This window comes from Chrysemys picta, chromosome 4 (genome assembly GCF_011386835.1).
Source record: "Chrysemys picta bellii isolate R12L10 chromosome 4, ASM1138683v2, whole genome shotgun sequence".
NCBI classification, from domain to species: domain Eukaryota; kingdom Metazoa; phylum Chordata; order Testudines; family Emydidae; genus Chrysemys; species Chrysemys picta.
This window is the reverse complement of record NC_088794.1, coordinates 135,446,911-135,452,691: the sequence shown is the minus strand read 5'-3', so window position 1 is coordinate 135,452,691 and position 5,781 is coordinate 135,446,911. Positions and strand designations below refer to the sequence as shown.

The 5,781-nt window shown below is 43.7% G+C and overlaps 1 pseudogene; it reads left to right on the top strand.

Annotated features, from left to right (window-relative positions):
• Positions 1-4,948: 4,948 nt before the first annotated feature.
• On the top strand, positions 4,949-5,334 carry LOC101952902 (histone H2B 8-like; annotated as a pseudogene).
• Positions 5,335-5,781: the final 447 nt, after the last annotated feature.

The following is a 5,781-nucleotide window of genomic DNA, read 5'->3' as shown; positions in this document are numbered from 1 at the left end:
ATTACAAGAAATAATTGAAGGCTTTGGTCAGGAATCAGGATACAGTCTAAACCACTTTACTCAGAGATACTACGCTGAAACTACAGAAAGAAGACTGGAACAATTACACTAAGCTCATTGACCAGTATACATTCTGCATCCCGCATAAAATCTCAATCATTTAAGCACGTTCAAGGTTTACCAAAGCAATCTTTAAGATCATTTCCAAGTTCATCCAATGTGGCTGCCAAAAACCTGTATACCATGTCTGGGCAAAGAATGTGAAAACTTCCTTTAGCTGTTCAAAATATTCATTAACACAGAAATAGCCAGTCATCTCCTAGAGAGCCTGAATTTAGCCCAAAGAGCATGCTGGGAAAAAGAAATCTCAGAAACGGATATGTCAAGTTCTAGCAGGAAAGCATGGACAATCAGGAAGTTTGGTGCACCACAGAACCCACCAGATACACGGCAAGAGAAGGTCTCTCCAAACAGTGTCAGCACACACCCGCTCAACGTTGCTAAAGCAGATAAATATACAATTTTTGAGGTGTCAATCAAAAAAAAGTGGAGTCAATAAAAGCAGTCTCCACTTTTGACCAAGATGAAAACTTCCAACCACATTCTAGTGAAGAAATAGAAAAGGCACTGAAATCAATGAAAACAGGGAAAACCTGTGGCTTTGACAACGTATCACCAGAACTATTACAACATCATAGACTCATAGGACAGGAAGGAATCTTGAGAGGTTTTCTAGTCCTGTCCCCTGCACTCATGGCAGGACTAAGTATTATCTAGACTATCCCTGACAGGTGTTTGTCTAACCTGCTCTTAAAAATCTCCAATGGCAGAGATTCCACACAACCCCCTAAGCATTTTATTCCAGTGCTTAACCACCCTTACAATAAGTTTTTCCTAATGTCCAACCTAAACCACGCTTGCTGCAATTTAAGCCCATTGCTTCTTGTCCTATCCTCAGAGGTTAACAAGAACAATTTACCTCCCTCCTCTTTGTAACAAACTTTTATGTACTTGAAAACTGCTATCATGTCCCCTCTCAGTCTTCTCTTCTCCAGACTAAATAAACCCAGTTTTTTCAGTCTTCCCTCATAAGCCATGTTTTCTAGACTTTTAATCATTTTTGTTGCTCTCCTCTGGACTTTCTCCAATTTGTCCACATCTTTCCTGAAATATAGTGTCCAGAACTGAACATAATAGTTCACTCGAGGCTGTATCAGCGCAGAGTACAGCAGAAGAATTACTTCTCATGTCTTGCTTACAACACTCCTGCTAATACATCCCAGAATATGTTTGCTTTTTTTGCAACAGGGTTACACTGTTGACTCATATTTAGCTTGTGATCCACTATGACTCTGTGGTGTTTAGATGTTGCTTGTAATTATTAGAACTGGGAGAACTGGGAGCACTGGCTGTTGGGAGTCTGAAAGGACAGGAAACAGGAAGGAGGGGGGAGGAGTTGAGGAGGCAGAATGAGAGTTACAGAGGGGGCAGCAGCAGCTTGGTAAAGAGGTTTCCACTTTAAAAATAAAGTCCTGTTGAAGTTTGTTAGTACCTTGCCTGGTTGTTACAACATTTTGGCTCCTCCTCCAGATGTTAACAATTAGAGATGGGATCTCTGTGATGCCTCCTCAAAACACACATACTTAATACACGCCAGAGGAATAGTGTGATAGGGGATGGGGCAGAAAGATACTGTTGTCTGGACATACTGGTTACTGGGAGAAAAGGCTATTCAACTAGAGTGCATGGAAGACAGAATGCTCAAATGGAGCAGCCCTCCTAGAACATGTGCTGCTCTCTGCACCTTCTCGCAGACAACTCCCAATGAGCCAGGCCTTGTAGTCCTGAATAGATTTAGTGCTGGATTTACAGCTGTGGAGGCAGAAGTCCTTGTTTAGCCACGGAACAAGCTGTAACGATGCTGGTTCTGGTGGGACCCAACTGAGAGTGCCAATTCAGGACAAGTTGCTTAAAGCAGGGCAGTTACAGCCCAAGGCTGGGGTTTCTATGCACGTCAAGGCAAACCAGCCAAACAGAGAAGACTTCGGTTTTACCCCACTGGCTAACCACAAGTCACACAAGCAATTCCCTTAGACACTCCAGTTTTCCAGTATCACCACCAGTGCCACTTGTTATGGGGACAAATGGTTATGAAAACCAATACCCCAGTAAAAGAAAAAAGGTTCTCCCGATCCCAAAGGACCAAGCCCCAGACCCAGGTCAATATACACGTTAGATCTTATCCACAAATCACGCTGTTGCCAATCCTTTAGAATCCAAAATCTAAAGGTTTATTCATAAAAGGAAAAAGATATAGATGAGAGATAGAATTGGTTAAATGGAATCAATTACATACAGTAATGGCAAAGTTCTTGGTTCAGGCTTGTAGCAGTGATAGAATAAACTGCAGGTTCAAATCAAGTCTCTGGAGTACATTCCCAGCTGGGATGGGTCATCAGTCCTTTGTGTAGAGCTTCTGTTTGTAGCAAAGTCCCTCCAGAGGTATGAAGGAGGATTGAAGACAAGATGGAGGAGAGGCATTAGCCTTTTATAGTCTTTTCCCCAGGTGTAAGAACACCTCTTTGTTCTTACTGTGGAAAATTACAGCAAAATGGAGTTTGAGTCACATGGGCAAGTCCCTGCCTACTTTACTGAGTCACAAGTCATATCTGCCTTCTCTCAATGGGTCAATTGTATAGCTGATGGTCCTTAATGGGCCATCAAGCAGGCTAGGCAGAGCTGACACCAACTTGTCTGGGGTGTCACCCAGAAGCATAGCATAAATTTGAAATACAGATAGTATAGAGCCAATATTCATAACTTCAACTACAAAAATGATACACACATATAGACAGCATAATCATAACCAGCAAACCATAACCTTGTCTTAGACACCTTATTTGACCCCCTTTATAAAAGATTTGGTGCCACTACAGGACCTTGGTTGCAACAGTGATCTATACGGTCCCAGTTCATGTCAATAACGTCACACAAGCACAGCAGCGTGGAGCAGGAGCACAGGTTTTTGCACCTTGCCCCATCAATTTGCCATGACTCATCTGGATGAACCATATGTCACATCAGCATTGTAATGAACACCACAAACCCCTAGAGGCCAAGAAAGTAAGTTGGTCTCCTGAGTCTTAGCCTCTCTCAGGGTGTCAATTATGGAGGCCATTGTGGTGACAGGTTAGCAACACAGACTCCTATCTCTAGGAACTGCACTGCGTTCACCAACTCATTTCACAGAAGCCCCTGAACAGCCTTCAGCCAGCAATAGCTCTCAGTCACTACAAGTCAGGGCTGAATTTGGACCAGTGACATGGGGAGGAAAGACTCTACAGCCCTTTTGAGCCATCACTGCTATGGAAGTTTGGAAGACAAGTTGGTTGTGCTGTAGATATGTCCCTCTGGAATGGCTTGGATTGATTGACATCAGGATGTTATTTCCCCACAAGCACGTAACCCAAGAGATGGTTTCTATTCCTTCCCAGGAAAAGTTTGAATGGATTTTTTATAGAAACTACCAAAGGTTTTTTTAGAAGTCAACATTAAAAGAACAAATTTATTTCCACTTATTTAAGCTATTGGGTCTCTATTTTTTCAGTTGTTATTCTCATTGCATACTTGTGTGTGTGTTTTCCTTCTGTACTGTGATCATTTTTATTTCACTTTTTGTTGTTGTGGTTGTGTTGAGATTACTAGACAACCTAGTACTAGAGCAAAACTTACTCCAAGAACAACCTCCAGTACAGACTCACACTATATTATGTGACTTGTTTAAAATCCAACCTTTTCAGCACAATTATATTCACCCTTTAGTTAAAAGCCAACCCTGACTAGGAAAATGATCTGTAAGTGGTTTTATAAGACAGATGTCAAGAAGATGCAAACACTGGCATACATTAGAAAAAGTACTCAAGACTGGATTAGTATGGAGCCAATTATAGCCTAGAAAGGAATGTAATTCCACTAGGCAAGATACAGCAGCTCATTGCATGTGGTAAAATGCGCACACACACACGCGCACAAACGCACACACTCTTCCAGTGGTAGAAAGGGAGGGCTTTATTGTTTCCTAGTGCTGTTAGAGTCTGCCACTTTCAAACACAAAACCTCCACCATTAAACCTTTATTAATCCTTGCTTCTGATTTCCCCGTGTGGGTCATTTAGCATGAGTTAATGCTAAGCTTGCGGGAGGGGGCAGTAATAAGTAAACCACTAATCTTTGATCTTAGCATAGACTTCTCAGTGTGCTAATTCACAACATGTTCTTTCCTGTCTTTCTACCCCGCTGAGATAAAAGGCCCTTTACGCCATCAGTGGAGGTAGTCATGGGTGGCAGCAGGCAGCTTACCATGGAGGTATGTGGTTATGCAAGCACAGCACTAATGCTTACATAGCAAGGCACCTTCTTCACCTCTCTGGGCTCAGGTCCCCCCCTCAGGAGGAGGCAGGGGCATCTGGAGTAAATCAGTCCCACTCTGCAGAGCCTTTATGCCTCACTCGGTTTTTTTCCCCCAATATTTACAAGGTGGGCCTCAGAGTAGGTCCACGGAGCACTCTTCAGCCAAACACTAAGAACCAAGTTCCTAACACAAAAAGGGAATTCCTCTCCTGCTCCCTCTCTGGGGTGTTGCCTTGTTATGCTGGCCTCTGGGTGCCAGTCTTTCCCCAAACAGTCCATTAACTCAGTTGCTTCCTTTATAGGGAGGAGAGCAGCCTTTTCACCCTGCTGCAGCTCATCTCTCCTCTTTCCTCCCTCTCTCTCACAAGAAGAGGGGTTTTTAAAGGTCACAGGCAGCCCTTAATTGAACTCAGATGTCCCTAGTTGACCAGAGGTAACCTCTTTTCAGCTCATGGGGAGAAGGACCTTTACCTTTCTAGGGCTGATATACGTGCCTTCCCGCACTGTTCCTGTTTTGTGCTGTGAGATTAGCTATTGAGATGCCTGAGCCGGCGAAATCTGTTCCTGCGCCCAAGAAGGGATCCAAGAAAGCGGTGACCAAGACCCAGAAGAAAGAGGATAAGAAGTGCAGCAAGACCAGGAAGGAGAGTTACTCCATTTATGTCTCCAAGTTGCTGAAGCAGGTTCACCCCGACACTGGCATCTCTTCTAAGGCCATGGGCATCATGAATTCCTTTGTCAATGATATGTTCGAGCGCACTGCTGGGGAAGTGTCCTGCCTGGCGCATTATAACAAGCGCTCCATCATAACCTCTCGGGAGATCCAGACCGGACCACTGTGCGGCTGCTGCTGCCCAGGGAGTTGGCTAAGCAGGCTGTGTCTCAGGGTAGCAAGGCTGTGACCAAGTAGACCAGCTCCAAGTAACCCGTCTCTGTGCTCCCCAAGATACATCAATTTAAAAACCCCACTCTCTACCACTTGTCCGGTCTGACTTTAGAAAGACAAGGTGGGTGAGGTAATATCTTTTATTTGCCCAACTTCTGTTGGTGAGAGAGAGAAGCTTTTGAGCTTACATGGAGGGCTTCTTCAGGCCAGGGAAACTAACTCAGAGTGTCAGTGCTAAATGCAAAGTTTGTGTAAGCTCGAATGCTTGTCTCTCTCACCAACAGAAAGATATTACTTCATCCACCTTGTCTCTGGGACCAACAACACTGCATATGATCTGACTTTGTCACACTCGTTCAATTTCTGTCAAGGGAATAGGGGATGTGATCTTTATTAGAGTGACTGCATCCAAAACAGCCTTTTAGTATATATTCCAAAATGGGTTGCTTTGATAATGGTAACCTTAGGTGAAATGCTGTAATAAAG